Source organism: Calliopsis andreniformis, unplaced genomic scaffold (genome assembly GCF_051401765.1).
Source record: "Calliopsis andreniformis isolate RMS-2024a unplaced genomic scaffold, iyCalAndr_principal scaffold0017, whole genome shotgun sequence".
Taxonomy (NCBI): domain Eukaryota; kingdom Metazoa; phylum Arthropoda; class Insecta; order Hymenoptera; family Andrenidae; genus Calliopsis; species Calliopsis andreniformis.
In genome coordinates, this window is record NW_027480429.1 from 7,622,040 (window position 1) to 7,642,827 (window position 20,788).

The window sequence follows — 20,788 nt, forward strand, 5'->3', positions numbered from 1 at the left end:
AGCCTAGGTTGCACGCAATGTAGAAATGACCATATCTTTCATACTGGTTGCAATTATTCCTGTTATACGATGGAAAAACTGTTGTATTTTTATTGTATTTTATGCTTCAGGCGTTGACTTCTTAGGCCCTAACTGTTCGATCTGGTGGAACAACGCCCTAGGGTGGAGCCTAGGTTGCCTTGAACGTAAAAATGACCATAACATTCACACTCGTTGCAATTATTCGTTTTATAGGATGGAAAAACCGTTGTATTTATTTGGCATTTTATGCTTCGGGCGTTGACTTCTAAGGCCCTAACTATGCGATGTGGTGGAGCAACGCCCTGGAGTGAAACCTAAACAGCCCGCAACGTAGAAATGGCCATTAACTTCACGCTTGTTGCAATTATTCGTTTTATACGATGGAAAAACAGTTGTATCTTTACTGTATTTTATGCTTCTGGCGTTGACTTCTAAGGTCCTAGCTAATCGATCTGGTGGGGCAACGTCCAAGGGTGAAGCCTATGTAGCCGGGTACGTAGAAACGACCATTAGTTTCACACTGGTTGGAATTATACTTTCTATACAATGGAAAAACTGCTGTATTTATTTTGTATTTTATGACTCTGGCGTTGCCTTCTTAGGCCCTAACTATTGGATCTGGTGGATCAACGCCGTAGAGTGAAGCCTCGGTTGCCCTGAACGTAGAAATGACCATTAATATCACACTGTTAGCAATTATCCATTTTATACGATGGAACAACTGTTATATTTATATTGTATTTTCTGCTTCTGGCGTTTACTTCTAAGGCCGTAGCTATTCGATGTGGTGGGGCAACACCCCAGAGTGAAGGCTAGGTTGCCCGGAACGTAGAAATGACCATACCTTTCACGCTGGTGGCAATTATTCTTGTTATACTATGGAAAAACTGTTGTATTTATATTGTATTTTATGCTTCTGGCGTTGACTTCTAAGGCCGTAGCTGTCCGATGTGGTGGAGCAACGCCCTAGAGCGAAGCCTAGGTTGCCCGGAATGTAGAAATGACCATCACCTACACAGTGGTTGTAATTATTCCTGTTATACGATGGACAAACCGTTGGATTTGTATTGTACTTTATGTTCCTGGATTTGACTTCTAAGGCCCTGTGTATTCGGTCTGGTGGAGCAATGCCTCAGAGTTAAGCCTAGGATTCCCGAAACGTAGAAATAACAATAACTTTCATACTGATAGCAATTATTCGTTTTATAGGATGGAAAAACTGTTTTATTTGTATTGTATTTTATGCTTCTGGCGTTGACTTCTTTGGCCCTAACTATTCGATCTGTTGGAACAACGCCCTAGAGTGAAGCCTAGGTTGCCCGGAACGTAGAAATCACCATCACTTTCACTCTGGTTGCAATTATTCTTTTTATACGATGGAAAAACTGTTGTATTTTTATTGTATTTTATGCGCTGGAGTTGTTTTATAAGGCCCTAACTATTCGGCCTGGTGGTGCAACGCCCTAGAGTGAAGCCTAGAATGCACGGAGCGTAGAAATGCCCATTACTTTCACACTGGTTGCAATTATTCCTGTTATACGATGGAAAAACTGTTGCATTTATATTGTATTTTATGCTTCTGGCGTTGACTTCTAAGGCCGTAGCTGTCCGATGTGGTTGAGCAAATCCCTAGAGTGAAGCCTAGGTTGATCGGAACGTAGAAATGAACATCACTTTCACACTGGCTGCAATTATTCCTGTTATACGATGGAAAAACTGTTGCATTTATATTGTATTTTATGCTTCTGGCGTTTACTTCTAATGCCGTAGCTATTCGATGTGGTGGAGCAACACCCTAGCGTGAAGCCTTGGTTGCCTGGAACGTAGAAATGACCATATCTGTCACACTGGTGGCAATTATTCCTCTTATACTATGGAAAAACTGTTGTATTTATATTGTATTTTATGCTTCTGGCGTTGACTTCTAAGGCCGTAGCTGATCGATGTGGTGGAGCAACGCCCTAGAGTGAAGGCTAGGCTGCCCGGAACGTAGAAATGACCATCACTTTCACACTGGGTGCAATTATTCCTGTTATACGGTGGAAAAACTGTTGCATTTATATTGTATTTTATGCTTCTGGCGTTGACTTCTAAGGCCGTAGCTGTTCGATGTGGTGGAGCAACGCCCTAGAGTGTAGGCTAGGTTGACCGGAATGTTGAAATGACCATATCTTTCATACTGGTTGCAATTATTCCTGTTATAGGATGGAAATATTGTTTTATTTTTATTGTATTTTATGCTTGAGGCGTTGTCTTCTAAGGTCGTAGCTAATCTACGTAGTGGAGCAACTCCCTAGAGTGAAGCCTAGGTTGCCCGGAACGTAGAAATGACCATTACCTTCACACTTGTTGCAATAATTCCTTTTATACGGAGGAAAAACTTTTGTATTGATATTGTTTTTTCTGCTTCTGGCGTTGTCTTCTAAGGCCGTAGCTATTCGATGTGGTGGAGCAACGCCCTAGACTGAAGCCTAGGTTGCCCGGAATGTAGAAATGACCATATCTTTCATACTGGTTGCAATTATTCCTGTTATACGATGGAAAAACTGTTGTATTTTTATTGTATTTTATGCTTCTAGCGTTGTCTTCTAAGGTCGTAGCTATTCTACGTAGTGGAGCAACGCCCTAGAGTGAAGCATAGGTTGCCCGGAACGTAGAAATGACCATTACCTTCACACTTGTTGCAATCATTCGTTTTATACGAAGGAAAAACTTTTGTATTTATATTGTATTTTATGCTTTTGGCGCTGACTTCTTAGGCCCTAACTATTCGATCTGGTGGAACAACGGCCTATGGTGGAGCCTAGGTTGCCCTGAACGTAAAAATGACCATAACTTTCGCACTCGTTGCAATTATTCGTTTTATACGATGGAAAAACCGTTGTATTTATTTTGTATTTTATGCTTCGGGCGTTGACTTCCAAGGCCCTAACTATTCGATGTGGTGGAACAACGCCCTAGAGCGAAGCCTAGACTGCCCGGAACGTAGAAATGACCATACCTTTCACAGTCGTTGCAATTATTCGTTTTATACGATGGAAAAACTGTTGCATTTTTATTGTATTTTATGCTTCTGGTGTAGAATTCTAAGTCCCTAACTATTCCATCTCGTGGAGCGACGCCCTAGAGTGAAGCCTAGGTTGCCCGGAACTTAGAAATGACCATTACTTTCACACTGTTTGCAAATATACATTACATACGATGGAAAAGCTGTTGTATTTATATTGTATTTTATGCTTCTAGCGCTGACTTCTTAGGCCCTACCTATTTGATCTGGTGGAGCACGGCCTTAGAGTGAAGCCTAGGTTGCCCGGATCGTAGAAAAGGCCATCACCTTCACACTGGTTGCAATCATTCCTGTTATACGATGGAAAAACTGTTGTATTTTGATTGTATTTTATGCTTCGGGCGTTGACTTCTAAGGCCCTAACTATTCGATGTGGTGGAGCAACGCCCTAGGGTGAAGCCTAGGTTGCCCGGAACGTAGAAATGACCATTACTTTCACACTGGCTGGAATCATTCATGATTTACGATGGAAAACCTGTTGTATTTTTATTGTATTTTATGCTTCTGGCGTTGACTTCTTAGGCCTTAGCTATTCGATCTGGTGGAGCAACGCCCTAGAGTGAAGCCTAGGTTGCCCCGAACGTTGAAATGACCATTACCATCAAACTGGTTGCAATTATTCATTTTATACGATGGAAAAACTGTTGTATTCTTATTGTATTTTATGCTCCGGGCGTAGACCTCTAAAGCCCTAGCTATTCGATCTGGTCGAGCAACGCCCTAGAGTGAAGCCTAGGTTGCCCGGAACGTGGAAATGACTATCACTTTCACACTGGTTGCAAGTATTCGTGTTATACGATGGAAAAACTGTTGCATTTTTATTTTATTTTATGCTTTGGGTGTTGACTTCTAAGGCCCTTACTATTCGATCTAGTGGACCAACGCGCTAGAGTGAAGCCTAGGTTGCCCGGGACATAGAAATAACCATTACCATCACACGGTTTGCAATTATTCGTTATATACGTTGGAAAAACTGTTGCATTTATATTGTATTTTATGCTGCTGGCGTTGACTTCTTAAGCCTTAGCTATTCGATCTGGTGGAGCAACGCCCTAGAGTGAAGCCTAGGTTGCCCGGAACGTTGAAATGACCATTACCATCACACTGGTTGCAATTATTCATTTTATACGATGGAAAAACTGTTGTATTTTTATTGTATTTTATGCTCCGGGCGTAGACCTCTTAGGCCCTAGCTATTCGATCTGGTCGAGCAACGCTCTAGAGTGAAGCCTAGGTTGCCCGGAACTTAGAAATGGCCATAACTTTCACACTGGTTGCAGTTATTCCTGTCATACGATGGAAAAACTGTTGTATTCTTATTGTATTTTTTGCTTTTGGTTTTGAATTCTAAGTCGCTAGCTATTCGATCAGGTGGATCAACGCCCTAGAGTGAAGCCTAGGTTGCCCGCAACGTTGAAATGACCATTACCATCACACTGGTTGCAATTATTCATTTTATACGATGGAAAAACTGTTGTATCTTTATTGTATTTTATGCTGTGGGCGTAGACCTCTAAGGCCCTAGCTATTCGATCTGGGCGAGCAACGCCCTAGAGTGAAGCCTAGGCTGTCCGAAACGTAGAAATGACCATTAATTTCACTCTGGTTGCAATTATTCATGCTATACGATGGAAAAACTATTGCATTTTTATTGCATTTTCTGCTTCTGGCATTGACTTCTAAGGTCCTAGCTATTCGATCTGGTGGGGCAACGTCCAAGAGTGAAGCCTATGTTGCCCGGAACGTAGAAATGACCATTACCTTCACACTGGTTGCAATTCTTCCTGTTATAGGATGGAAAGACTGTTGTATTTTTATTGTATCATATGCTTCTGGCGTTGACTCCTTAGGCCGTAACTATTCGATGTGGTGGAGCAACGCCCTAGAGTGAAGCCTAGGTTGCCCGAAACGAAGAAATGACCATAACTTTCACACTGGTTACAATTATTCCTGTTACACGATGGACAAACTGTTGTATTTTTATTGTATTTTATGCTTCTGGCGTTTAATTCTATGTCCCTAGCCATTCGATCTGGTGGAGCAACGACCTAGAGTGATGCCTAGTTTGCCCGAAACGTAGAAATGACCATAACTTTCACACTGTTTGCAATTATTCATTTTATACGATCGAACAACTGTTATATTATTATTGTATTTTCTGCTTCAGGCGTTGACTTCTAAGGCCGTAGCTATTCGATGTGGTGGAGCAACGCCCTAGAGTGAAGCCTAGGTTGACCGGAATGTTGAAATGACCATATCTTTCATACTGGTTGCAATTATTCCTGTTATAGGATGGAAATATTGTTTTATTTTTATTGTATTTTATGCTTCAGGCGTTGTCTTCTAAGGTCGTAGCTATTCTACGTAGTGGAGCAACTCCCTAGAGTGAAGCCTAGGTTGCCCGGAACGTAGAAATGACCATTACCTTCACACTTGTTGCAATAATTCGTTTTATACGGAGGAAAAACTTTTGTATTGATATTGTTTTTTCTGCTTCTGGCGTGGTCTTCTAAGGCCGTAGCTATTCGATGTAGTGGAGCAACGCCCTAGACTGAAGCCTAGGTTGCCCGGAATGTAGAAATGACCATATCTTTCATACTGGTTACAATTATTCCTGTTATACGATGGAAAAACTGGTGTATCTTTATTGTATTTTATGCTTCTAGCGTTGTCTTCTAAGGTCGTAGCTATTCTACGTAGTGGAGCAACGCCCTAGAGTGAAGCATAGGTTGCCCGGAACGTAGAAATGACCATTACCTTCACACTTGTTGCAATCATTCGTTTTATACGAAGGAAAAACTTTTGTATTTATATTGTATTTTATGCTTTTGGCGCTGACTTCTTAGGCCCTAACTATTCGATCTGGTGGAACAACGGCCTATGGTGGAGCCTAGGTTGCTCTGAACGTAAAAATGACCATAACTTTCGCACTCGTTGCAATTATTCGTTTTATACGATGGAAAAACCGTTGTATTTATTTTGTATTTTATGCTTCGGGCGTTGACTTCCAAGGCCCTAACTATTCGATGTGGTGGAACAACGCCCTAGAGCGAAGCCTAGACTGCCCGGAACGTAGAAATGACCATACCTTTCACAGTCGTTGCAATTATTCGTTTTATACGATGGAAAAACTGTTGCATTTTTATTGTATTTTATGCTTCTGGTGTAGAATTCTAAGTCCCTAACTATTCCATCTCGTGGAGCGACGCCCTAGAGTGAAGCCTAGGTTGCCCGGAACTTAGAAATGACCATTACTTTCACACTGTTTGCAAATATACATTACATACGATGGAAAACCTGTTCTATTTATATTGTATTTTATGCTTCTAGCGCTGACTTCTTAGGCCCTACCTATTTGATCTGGTGGAGCACGGCCTTAGAGTGAAGCCTAGGTTGCCCGGATCGTAGAAAAGGCCATCACCTTCACACTGGTTGCAATCATTCCTGTTATACGATGGAAAAACTGTTGTATTTTGATTGTATTTTATGCTTCGGGCGTTGACTTCTAAGGCCCTAACTATTCGATCTAGTGGACCAACGCGCTAGAGTGAAGCCTAGGTTGCCCGGGACATAGAAATAACCATTACCATCACACGGTTTGCAATTATTCGTTATATACGATGGAAAAACTGTTGCATTTATATTGTATTTTATGCTGCTGGCGTTGAGTTCTTAAGCCTTAGCTATTCGATCTGGTGGAGCAACGCCCTAGAGTGAAGCCTAGGTTGCCCGGAACGTTGAAATGACCATTACCATCACACTGGTTGCAATTTTTCATTTTATACGATGGAAAAACTGTTGTATTTTTATTGTATTTTATGCTCCGGGCGTAGACCTCTTAGGCCCTAGCTATTCGATCTGGTCGAGCAACGCTCTAGAGTGAAGCCTAGGTTGCCCGGAACTTAGAAATGGCCATAACTTTTACACTGGTTGCAGTTATTCCTGTTATACGATGGAAAAACTGTCGTATTCTTATTGTATTTTTTGCTTTTGGTATTGAATTCTAAGTCGCTAGCTATTCGATCTGGTGGAGCAACGCCCTAGAGCGAAGCCTAGGTTGTCCTGAACGTAGAAGTGACCATTACCTTCACACTGGTTGCAATCGTTCCTGTTATACGATGAACAAACTGTTGTATTTAAATTGTGTTTTACGCTTCTGGCGTGGACTTCTTAGGCGTTAGCTATTCGATCTGGTGGAGCAACGCCCTAGAGTGAAGCCTAGGTTGCCCGGAACGTTGAAATGACCATTACCATCACATTGGTTGCAATTACTCGTTTTATGCGATGGAAAAACTGTTGTATTTTTATTGCATTTTATGCTCCGGGCGTAGACCTCTAAGGCCCTAGCTATTCGATCTATTCGAGCAACGCCCTAGAGTGAAGCCTATGTTGCCCGGAATGCAGAAATGACAATAGCTTTCACACTGGTTGCAATTATTCCTGTTGTACGATGAAAATCTGTTGTATTTTTAATGTATTTTATGCTTCTGGCGTTGAATTCTAAGTCCCTAGCTATTCGATCTGGTGGAGAAACGCCCTAGTGTGAAGACTAGGTTGCCCTGAACGTAGAAATGGTCATAACTTTCACACTGGTTGCAGTTATTACTGTCATACGATGGAAAAACTGTTGTATTCTTATTGTATTTTTTGCTTTTGGTTTTGAATTCTAAGTCGCTAGCTATTCGATCAGGTGGATCAACGCCCTAGAGTGAAGCCTAGGTTGCCCGCAACGTTGAAATGACCATTACCATCACACTGGTTGCAATTATTCATTTTATACGATGGAAAAACTGTTGTATCTTTATTGTATTTTATGCTCTGGGCGTAGACCTCTAAGGCCCTAGCTATTCGATCTGGGCGAGCAACGCCCTAGAGTGAAGCCTAGGCTGTCCGAAACGTAGAAATGACCATTAATTTCACTCTGGTTGCAATTATTCATGCTATACGATGGAAAAACTATTGCATTTTTATTGCATTTTCTGCTTCTGGCATTGACTTCTAAGGTCCTAGCTATTCGATCTGGTGGGGCAACGTCCAAGAGTGAAGCCTATGTTGCCCGGAACGTAGAAATGACCATTACCTTCACACTGGTTGCAATTCTTCCTGTTATAGGATGGAAAGACTGTTGTATTTTTATTGTATCATATGCTTCTGGCGTTGACTCCTTAGGCCCTAACTATTCGATGTGGTGGAGCAACGCCCTAGAGTGAAGCCTAGACTGCCCGGAACGTAGAAATGACCATACCTTTCACAGTCGTTGCAATTATTCGTTTTATACGATGGAAAAACTGTTGCATTTTTATTGTATTTTATGCTTCTGGTGTAGAATTCTAAGTCCCTAACTATTCCATCTCGTGGAGCGACGCCCTAGAGTGAAGCCTAGGTTGCCCGGAACTTAGAAATGACCATTACTTTCACACTGTTTGCAAATATACATTACATACGATGGAAAAGCTGTTGTATTTATATTGTATTTTATGCTTCTAGCGCTGACTTCTTAGGCCCTACCTATTTGATCTGGTGGAGCAACGCCCTAGAGTGAAGCCTAGGTTGCCCGGAACGTTGAAATGACCATTACCACCACACTGGTTGCAATTATTCATTTTATACGATGGAAAAACTGTTGTATTTTTATTGTATTTTATGCTCCGGGCGTAGACCTCTTAGGCCCTAGCTATTCGATCTGGTCGAGCAACGCTCTAGAGTGAAGCCTAGGTTGCCCGGAACTTGGAAATGGCCATAACTTTTACACTGGTTGCAGTTATTCCTGTTATACGATGGAAAAACTGTCGTATTCTTATTGTATTTTTTGCTTTTGGTATTGAATTCTAAGTCGCTAGCTATTCGATCTGGTGGAGCAACGCCCTAGAGCGAAGCCTAGGTTGTCCGGAACGTAGAAGTGACCATTACCTTCACACTGGTTGCAATCGTTCCTGTTATACGATGAACAAACTGTTGTATTTAAATTGTGTTTTACGCTTCTGGCGTGGACTTCTTAGGCCTTAGCTATTCGATCTGGTGGAGCAACGCCCTAGAGTGAAGCCTAGGTTGCCCGGAACGTTGAAATGACCATTACCATCACATTGGTTGCAATTACTCGTTTTATGCGATGGAAAAACTGTTGTATTTTTATTGCATTTTATGCTCCGGGCGTAGACCTCTAAGGCCCTAGCTATTCGATCTATTCGAGCAACGCCCTAGAGTGAAGCCTATGTTGCCCGGAATGCAGAAATGACCATAGCTTTCACACTGGTTGCAATTATTCCTGTTGTACGATGAAAATCTGTTGTATTTTTAATGTATTTTATGCTTCTGGCGTTGAATTCTAAGTCCCTAGCTATTCGATCTGGTGGAGAAACGCCCTAGTGTGAAGACTAGGTTGCCCTGAACGTAGAAATGGTCATAACTTTCACACTGGTTGCAGTTATTCCTGTTACACGATGGACAAACTGTTGTATTTTTATTGTATTTTATGCTTCTGGCGTTTAATTCTATGTCCCTAGCCATTCGATCTGGTGGAGCAATGACCTAGAGTGAAGCCTAGGTTGCCCGAAACGTAGAAATGACCATAACTTTCACGCTGGTTGCAATTATTCGTTTTATACGATGGAAAAACAGTTGCATCTTTACTGTATTTTATGCTTCTGGCGTTGACTTCTAAGGTCCTAGCTAATCGATCTGGTGGGCAACGTCCAAGGGTGAAGCCTATGTAGCCCGGTACGTAGAAATGACCATTAGTTTCACACTGGTTGGAATTATTCTTTTTATACTATGGAAAAACTGTTGTATTTATTTTGCATTTTATGTCTCTGGCATCGACTTCTTAGGCCCTAGCTATTGGATCTGGTCGACCAACGCCGTAGAGTGAAGCCTCGGTTGCCCTGAACATAGAAATGACCATTACATTCACACTGGTTGCAATTATTCCTGTTATACGATGGAAAGACTGTTGTATTTTTATAGTATCATATGCTTCTGGCGTTGACTTCTAAGGCCCGAACTATTCGATGTGGTGGAGCAACGCCCTAGAGTGAAGCCTAGGTTGCCCGAAATGCAGAAATGACCATAACTTTCACCCTGGTTACAATTATTCCTGTTACACGATGGACAAACTGTTGTATTTTTATTGTATTTTATGCTTCTGGCGTTGAATTCTATGTCCCTGACCATTCGATCTGGTGAAGCAACGCCCTAGAGTGAAGCCTGGGTTGCCCGGAACGTAGAAATGACCATTACCTTCACACTTGTTGCAATCATTCGTTTTATACGAAGGAAAAACTTTTGTATTTATATTGTATTTTATGTTTCTGGCGTTGACTTCTTAGGCCCTAACTATTCGACCAGGTGGAGCAACGCCCTAGGGTGAAGCCTAGGTTGCCCGAAACGTAGAAATGTCCATTACTTTCACACTGGTTGCAATTATTCCCGTTACACGATGGACAAACTGTTGTATTTTTATGGTATTTTATGCTTCTGGCGTTGACTTCTAAGGCGCTAACTATTCGATCTGGTGGAGCAACGCCCTAGGGTGGAGCCTAGGTTGCCCGGAATGTAGAAATGACCATATCTTTCATACTGGTTGCAATTATTCCTGTTATACGATGGAAAAACTGTTGTATTTTTATTGTATTTTATGCTTCAGGCGGTGTCTTCTAAGGTCGTAGCTATTCTACGTAGTGGAGCAACGCCCTAGAGTGAAGCCTAGGTTGCCCGGAACGTAGAAATGACCATTACCTTCACACTTCTTGCAATCATTCGTTTTATACGAAGGAAAAACTTTTGTATTTATATTGTATTTTATGCTTCTGGCGTTGACTTCTTAGGCCCTAACTGTTCGATCTGGTGGAACAACGCCCTAGGGTGGAGCCTAGGTTGCCCTGAACGTAGAAATGACCATAACATTCACACTCGTTGCAATTATTCGTTTTATAGGATGGAAAAACCGTTGTATTTATTTTGTATTTTATGCTTCGGGCGTTGACTTCTAAGGCCCTAACTATGCGATGTGGTGGAGCAACGCCCTGGAGTGAAACCTAAACAGCCCGCAACGTAGAAATGACCATTAACTTCACGCTTGTTGCAATTATTCCTTTTATGCGACGAACAAACTGTGGTATTTTTATAGAATTTTGTGTTTCAGGCGTTGACTTCTAAGGCCGTAGCTATTCGATGTGCTGGAGCAACGGCCTAGAGTGAAGCCTAGGTAGCCCGGAACGTAGAAATGACCATTCCTTCCACACTGTTTGCAATTATTCATTTTATACAATGGAAAAGCTGTTGTATTTATATTGTATTTTATGCTTCTGGCGTTGACTTCTGAGGCCGTAGCTATTCGATGTGGTGGAGCAACGCCCTAGAGTGAAGCCTAGGTTGCCCGGAATGTAGAAATGACCATATCTTTCATAGTGGTTGCAAGTATTCATGGTATACGATGGAAAACCTGTTGTATTTTTATTGTATTTTATACTTCTGGCGTTGACTGCTTAGGCCCTGACCATTCGATCTGGTGAAGCAACGCCCTAGAGTGAAGCCTAGGCTGTCCGAAACGTAGAAATGACCATTAATTTCACTCTGGTTGCAATTATTCATGCTATACGATGGAAAAACTGTTGCATTTCTATTGCATTTTCTGCTTCTGGCATTGACTTCTAAGGTCCTAGCTATTCGATCTGGTGGGGCAACGTCCAAGAGTGAAGCCTATGTTGCCCGGAACGTAGAAATGACCATTACCTTCACACTGGTTGCAATTCTTCCTGTTATAGGATGGAAAGACTGTTGTATTTTTATTGTATCATATGCTTCTGGCGTTGACTCCTTAGGCCCTAACTATTCGATGTGGTGGAGCAACGCCCTAGAGTGAAGCCTAGACTGCCCGGAACGTAGAAATGACCATACCTTTCACAGTCGTTGCAATTATTCGTTTTATACGATGGAAAAACTGTTGCATTTTTATTGTATTTTATGCTGCTGGCGTTGACTTCTTAAGCCTTAGCTATTCGATCTGGTGGAGCAACGCCCTAGAGTGAAGCCTAGGTTGCCCGGAACGTTGAAATGACCATTACCATCACACTGGTTGCAATTATTCATTTTATACGATGGAAAAACTGTTGTATTTTTATTGTATTTTATGCTCCGGGCGTAGACCTCTTAGGCCCTAGCTATTCGATCTGGTCGATCAACGCTCTAGAGTGAAGCCTAGGTTGCCCGGAACTTAGAAATGGCCATAACCTTTACACTGGTTGCAGTTATTCCTGTTATACGATGGAAAAACTGTCGTATTCTTATTGTATTTTTTGCTTTTGGTATTGAATTCTAAGTCGCTAGCTATTCGATCTGGTGGAGCAACGCCCTAGAGCGAAGCCTAGGTTCCCCGAAACGTAGAAATGACCATAACTTTCACACTGGTTGCAATTATTCCTGTTACACGATGGAAAAACTGTTGCATTTATATTGTGTTTTATGCTTCTGGCGTTGAATTCTAAGGTCGTAGCTACTGGATCTGGCGGAGCAACGCCCTAGAGTGAATCCTAGGTTGCCCGGAACGTAGAAATGACCATAACATTCACACTGGTTGCAATTATTCGTTTTATACGATGGAAAAGCTGTTGTATTTATATTGTATCTTATGCTTCCGGCGTTGACTTCTTAGGCCCTAACGGTTCGATCTGGTGGAGCAATGCCTCAGAGTTAACTCCAGGATGCCCGAAACGCCGAAGTGATCATTACTTTCACACTGGTTGCAATTATCCATTTTATACGATGGAAAAGCTGTTGTATTTATATTGTATTTTATGCGTCTGGCGTTGACTCCTTAGGCCCTAACCATGCGATCCGATGGAGCAACGCCCTAGAGTGAAGCATAGGTTGCCCGGAACGTAGAAATGACCAGTACTTTCACACTGGTTGCAATTATTCCTGTTATGCGATGGAAAAGCTGTTGTATTTATATTGTATTTTATTCTTCCGGCGTTGAATTCTAAGGCCCTAGCTTTTCGATCTGGTCGAGCAACGCCCTAGAGTGAAGCCTAGGTTCCTCTGATTGTAGAAATGACCATTCCTTCCACACTGTTTGCAATTATTCATTTTATACAATGGAAAAGCTGTTGTATTTATATTGTATTTTATGCTTCTGGCGTTGACTTCTGAGGCCGTAGCTATTCGATGTGGTGGAGCAACGCCCTAGAGTGAAGCCTAGGTTGCCCGGAATGCAGAAATGACAATAGCTTTCACACTGGTTGCAATTATTCCTGTTGTACGATGAAAATCTGTTGTATTTTTAATGTATTTTATGCTTCTGGCGTTGAATTCTAAGTCCCTAGCTATTCGATCTGGTGGAGAAACGCCCTAGTGTGAAGACTAGGTTGCCCTGAACGTAGAAATGGTCATAACTTTCACACTGGTTGCAGTTATTACTGTCATACGATGGAAAAACTGTTGTATTCTTATTGTATTTTTTGCTTTTGGTTTTGAATTCTAAGTCGCTAGCTATTCGATCAGGTGGATCAACGCCCTAGAGTGAAGCCTAGGTTGCCCGCAACGTTGAAATGACCATTACCATCACACTGGTTGCAATTATTCATTTTATACGATGGAAAAACTGTTGTATCTTTATTGTATTTTATGCTCTGGGCGTAGACCTCTAAGGCCCTAGCTATTCGATCTGGGCGAGCAACGCCCTAGAGTGAAGCCTAGGCTGTCCGAAACGTAGAAATGACCATTAATTTCACTCTGGTTGCAATTATTCATGCTATACGATGGAAAAACTATTGCATTTTTATTGCATTTTCTGCTTCTGGCATTGACTTCTAAGGTCCTAGCTATTCGATCTGGTGGGGCAACGTCCAAGAGTGAAGCCTATGTTGCCCGGAACGTAGAAATGACCATTACCTTCACACTGGTTGCAATTCTTCCTGTTATAGGATGGAAAGACTGTTGTATTTTTATTGTATCATATGCTTCTGGCGTTGACTCCTTAGGCCCTAACTATTCGATGTGGTGGAGCAACGCCCTAGAGTGAAGCCTAGACTGCCCGGAACGTAGAAATGACCATACCTTTCACAGTCGTTGCAATTATTCGTTTTATACGATGGAAAAACTGTTGCATTTTTATTGTATTTTATGCTTCTGGTGTAGAATTCTAAGTCCCTAACTATTCCATCTCGTGGAGCGACGCCCTAGAGTGAAGCCTAGGTTGCCCGGAACTTAGAAATGACCATTACTTTCACACTGTTTGCAAATATACATTACATACGATGGAAAAGCTGTTGTATTTATATTGTATTTTATGCTTCTAGCGCTGACTTCTTAGGCCCTACCTATTTGATCTGGTGGAGCAACGCCCTAGAGTGAAGCCTAGGTTGCCCGGAACGTTGAAATGACCATTACCACCACACTGGTTGCAATTATTCATTTTATACGATGGAAAAACTGTTGTATTTTTATTGTATTTTATGCTCCGGGCGTAGACCTCTTAGGCCCTAGCTATTCGATCTGGTCGAGCAACGCTCTAGAGTGAAGCCTAGGTTGCCCGGAACTTGGAAATGGCCATAACTTTTACACTGGTTGCAGTTATTCCTGTTATACGATGGAAAAACTGTCGTATTCTTATTGTATTTTTTGCTTTTGGTATTGAATTCTAAGTCGCTAGCTATTCGATCTGGTGGAGCAACGCCCTAGAGCGAAGCCTAGGTTGTCCGGAACGTAGAAGTGACCATTACCTTCACACTGGTTGCAATCGTTCCTGTTATACGATGAACAAACTGTTGTATTTAAATTGTGTTTTACGCTTCTGGCGTGGACTTCTTAGGCCTTAGCTATTCGATCTGGTGGAGCAACGCCCTAGAGTGAAGCCTAGGTTGCCCGGAACGTTGAAATGACCATTACCATCACATTGGTTGCAATTACTCGTTTTATGCGATGGAAAAACTGTTGTATTTTTATTGCATTTTATGCTCCGGGCGTAGACCTCTAAGGCCCTAGCTATTCGATCTATTCGAGCAACGCCCTAGAGTGAAGCCTATGTTGCCCGGAATGCAGAAATGACCATAGCTTTCACACTGGTTGCAATTATTCCTGTTGTACGATGAAAATCTGTTGTATTTTTAATGTATTTTATGCTTCTGGCGTTGAATTCTAAGTCCCTAGCTATTCGATCTGGTGGAGAAACGCCCTAGTGTGAAGACTAGGTTGCCCTGAACGTAGAAATGGTCATAACTTTCACACTGGTTGCAGTTATTCCTGTTACACGATGGACAAACTGTTGTATTTTTATTGTATTTTATGCTTCTGGCGTTTAATTCTATGTCCCTAGCCATTCGATCTGGTGGAGCAATGACCTAGAGTGAAGCCTAGGTTGCCCGAAACGTAGAAATGACCATAACTTTCACGCTGGTTGCAATTATTCGTTTTATACGATGGAAAAACAGTTGCATCTTTACTGTATTTTATGCTTCTGGCGTTGACTTCTAAGGTCCTAGCTAATCGATCTGGTGGGCAACGTCCAAGGGTGAAGCCTATGTAGCCCGGTACGTAGAAATGACCATTAGTTTCACACTGGTTGGAATTATTCTTTTTATACTATGGAAAAACTGTTGTATTTATTTTGCATTTTATGTCTCTGGCATCGACTTCTTAGGCCCTAGCTATTGGATCTGGTCGACCAACGCCGTAGAGTGAAGCCTCGGTTGCCCTGAACATAGAAATGACCATTACATTCACACTGGTTGCAATTATTCCTGTTATACGATGGAAAGACTGTTGTATTTTTATAGTATCATATGCTTCTGGCGTTGACTTCTAAGGCCCGAACTATTCGATGTGGTGGAGCAACGCCCTAGAGTGAAGCCTAGGTTGCCCGAAATGCAGAAATGACCATAACTTTCACCCTGGTTACAATTATTCCTGTTACACGATGGACAAACTGTTGTATTTTTATTGTATTTTATGCTTCTGGCGTTGAATTCTATGTCCCTGACCATTCGATCTGGTGAAGCAACGCCCTAGAGTGAAGCCTGGGTTGCCCGGAACGTAGAAATGACCATTACCTTCACACTTGTTGCAATCATTCGTTTTATACGAAGGAAAAACTTTTGTATTTATATTGTATTTTATGTTTCTGGCGTTGACTTCTTAGGCCCTAACTATTCGACCAGGTGGAGCAACGCCCTAGGGTGAAGCCTAGGTTGCCCGAAACGTAGAAATGTCCATTACTTTCACACTGGTTGCAATTATTCCCGTTACACGATGGACAAACTGTTGTATTTTTATGGTATTTTATGCTTCTGGCGTTGACTTCTAAGGCGCTAACTATTCGATCTGGTGGAGCAACGCCCTAGGGTGGAGCCTAGGTTGCCCGGAATGTAGAAATGACCATATCTTTCATACTGGTTGCAATTATTCCTGTTATACGATGGAAAAACTGTTGTATTTTTATTGTATTTTATGCTTCAGGCGGTGTCTTCTAAGGTCGTAGCTATTCTACGTAGTGGAGCAACGCCCTAGAGTGAAGCCTAGGTTGCCCGGAACGTAGAAATGACCATTACCTTCACACTTCTTGCAATCATTCGTTTTATACGAAGGAAAAACTTTTGTATTTATATTGTATTTTATGCTTCTGGCGTTGACTTCTTAGGCCCTAACTGTTCGATCTGGTGGAACAACGCCCTAGGGTGGAGCCTAGGTTGCCCTGAACGTAGAAATGACCATAACATTCACACTCGTTGCAATTATTCGTTTTATAGGATGGAAAAACCGTTGTATTTATTTTGTATTTTATGCTTCGGGCGTTGACTTCTAAGGCCCTAACTATGCGATGTGGTGGAGCAACGCCCTGGAGTGAAACCTAAACAGCCCGCAACGTAGAAATGACCATTAACTTCACGCTTGTTGCAATTATTCCTTTTATGCGACGAACAAACTGTGGTATTTTTATAGAATTTTGTGTTTCAGGCGTTGACTTCTAAGGCCGTAGCTATTCGATGTGCTGGAGCAACGGCCTAGAGTGAAGCCTAGGTAGCCCGGAACGTAGAAATGACCATTCCTTCCACACTGTTTGCAATTATTCATTTTATACAATGGAAAAGCTGTTGTATTTATATTGTATTTTATGCTTCTGGCGTTGACTTCTGAGGCCGTAGCTATTCGATGTGGTGGAGCAACGCCCTAGAGTGAAGCCTAGGTTGCCCGGAATGTAGAAATGACCATATCTTTCATAGTGGTTGCAAGTATTCATGGTATACGATGGAAAACCTGTTGTATTTTTATTGTATTTTATACTTCTGGCGTTGACTGCTTAGGCCCTGACCATTCGATCTGGTGAAGCAACGCCCTAGAGTGAAGCCTAGGCTGTCCGAAACGTAGAAATGACCATTAATTTCACTCTGGTTGCAATTATTCATGCTATACGATGGAAAAACTGTTGCATTTCTATTGCATTTTCTGCTTCTGGCATTGACTTCTAAGGTCCTAGCTATTCGATCTGGTGGGGCAACGTCCAAGAGTGAAGCCTATGTTGCCCGGAACGTAGAAATGACCATTACCTTCACACTGGTTGCAATTCTTCCTGTTATAGGATGGAAAGACTGTTGTATTTTTATTGTATCATATGCTTCTGGCGTTGACTCCTTAGGCCCTAACTATTCGATGTGGTGGAGCAACGCCCTAGAGTGAAGCCTAGACTGCCCGGAACGTAGAAATGACCATACCTTTCACAGTCGTTGCAATTATTCGTTTTATACGATGGAAAAACTGTTGCATTTTTATTGTATTTTATGCTGCTGGCGTTGACTTCTTAAGCCTTAGCTATTCGATCTGGTGGAGCAACGCCCTAGAGTGAAGCCTAGGTTGCCCGGAACGTTGAAATGACCATTACCATCACACTGGTTGCAATTATTCATTTTATACGATGGAAAAACTGTTGTATTTTTATTGTATTTTATGCTCCGGGCGTAGACCTCTTAGGCCCTAGCTATTCGATCTGGTCGATCAACGCTCTAGAGTGAAGCCTAGGTTGCCCGGAACTTAGAAATGGCCATAACCTTTACACTGGTTGCAGTTATTCCTGTTATACGATGGAAAAACTGTCGTATTCTTATTGTATTTTTTGCTTTTGGTATTGAATTCTAAGTCGCTAGCTATTCGATCTGGTGGAGCAACGCCCTAGAGCGAAGCCTAGGTTCCCCGAAACGTAGAAATGACCATAACTTTCACACTGGTTGCAATTATTCCTGTTACACGATGGAAAAACTGTTGCATTTATATTGTGTTTTATGCTTCTGGCGTTGAATTCTAAGGTCGTAGCTACTGGATCTGGCGGAGCAACGCCCTAGAGTGAATCCTAGGTTGCCCGGAACGTAGAAATGACCATAACATTCACACTGGTTGCAATTATTCGTTTTATACGATGGAAAAGCTGTTGTATTTATATTGTATCTTATGCTTCCGGCGTTGACTTCTTAGGCCCTAACGGTTCGATCTGGTGGAGCAATGCCTCAGAGTTAACTCCAGGATGCCCGAAACGCCGAAGTGATCATTACTTTCACACTGGTTGCAATTATCCATTTTATACGATGGAAAAGCTGTTGTATTTATATTGTATTTTATGCGTCTGGCGTTGACTCCTTAGGCCCTAACCATGCGATCCGATGGAGCAACGCCCTAGAGTGAAGCATAGGTTGCCCGGAACGTAGAAATGACCAGTACTTTCACACTGGTTGCAATTATTCCTGTTATGCGATGGAAAAGCTGTTGTATTTATATTGTATTTTATTCTTCCGGCGTTGAATTCTAAGGCCCTAGCTTTTCGATCTGGTCGAGCAACGCCCTAGAGTGAAGCCTAGGTTCCTCTGATTGTAGAAATGACCATTCCTTCCACACTGTTTGCAATTATTCATTTTATACAATGGAAAAGCTGTTGTATTTATATTGTATTTTATGCTTCTGGCGTTGACTTCTGAGGCCGTAGCTATTCGATGTGGTGGAGCAACGCCCTAGAGTGAAGCCTAGGTTGCCCGGAATGTAGAAATGACCATATCTTTCATAGTGGTTGCAATTATTCCTGTCATACGATGGAAAAACTGTTGTATTTTTATTGTATTTTATGCTTCAGGCGTTGTCTTCTAAGGCCCTAACTATTCGATGTGGTGGCGTAACGACCTAGAGTGAAGTCTAGGTTGCCCGAAACGTAGGAATGACAATAACTTTCACACTGGTTGCAAGTATTCATGGTATACGATGGAAAACCTGTTGTATTTTTATTGTATTTTATACTTCTGGCGTTGACTGCTTAGGCCCTGACCATTCGATCTGGTGAAGCAACGCCCTAGAGTGAAGCCTAGGCTGTCCGAAACGTAGAAATGACCATTAATTTGACTCTGGTTGCAGTTATTCCTGTTATACGATGGAAAAACTGTCGTATTCTTATTGTATTTTTTGCTTTTGGTATTGAATTCTAAGTCGCTAGCTATTCGATCTGGTGGAGCAACGCCCTAGAGCGAAGCCTAGGTTGTCCGGAACGTAGAAGTGACCATTACCTTCACACTGGTTGCAATCGTTCCTGTTATACGATGAACAAACTGTTGTATTTAAATTGTGTTTTACGCTTCTGGCGTGGACTTCTTAGGCCTTAGCTATTCGATCTGGTGGAGCAACGCCCTAGAGTGAAGCCTAGGTTGCCCGGAACGTTGAAATGACCATTACCATCACACGGTTTGCAATTATTCGTTATATACGATGGAAAAACTGTTGCATTTATATTGTATTTTATGCTGCTGGCGTTGACTTCTTAAGCCTTAGCTATTCGATCTGGTGGAGCAACGCCCTAAAGCGAAGCCTAGGTTGCTCGGAAAGTAGAAATGAACATCACTTTCACACTAGTTGCAATTATTCATGCTATACGATGGAAAAACTGTTGTATTTTTACTGGATTTTATGCTTCTGGCGTTGACTTCTAAGGTCCTAGCTATTCGATCTCGTTGGGCAACGTCCAAGAGTGAAGAGTGTGTTGCCCGAAACGTAGCAATGACCATTACTTTAACACCGGTTGCAAATATACATTATATACGACGGAAAAACTGTTGTATTTATATTATATTTTATGTTTCTGGCGTCGAGATCTTAGGCCCCAGCTATTCGATCTGGCGGAGCAAGGCCCTAGAGTGAAGCCTAGGTTCCCCGAAACGTAGAAATGACCATAACTTTCACACTGGTTGCAATTATTCCTGTTACACGATGGAAAAACTGTTGCATTTATATTGTGTTTTATGCTTCTGGCGTTGACTTCTAAGGTCGTAGCTACTGGATCTGGCGGAGCAACGCCCTAGAGTGAAGCCTAGGTTGCCCGGAACGTAGAAATGACCATAACATTCACACTGGTTGCAATTATTCGTTTTATACGATGGAAAAGCTGTTGTATTTATATTGTATCTTATGCTTCCGGCGTTGACTTCTTAGGCCCTAACGGTTCGATCTGGTGGAGCAATGCCTCAGAGTTGACTCCAGGATGCCCGAAACGCCGAAGTGATCATTACTTTCACACTGGTTGCAATTATCCATTTTATACGATGGAAAAGCTGTTGTATTTATATTGTATTTTATGCGTCTGGCGTTGACTCCTTAGGCCCTAACCATGCGATCCGATGGAGCAACGCCCTAGAGTGAAGCATAGGTTGCCCGGAACGTAGAAATGACCAGTACTTTCACACT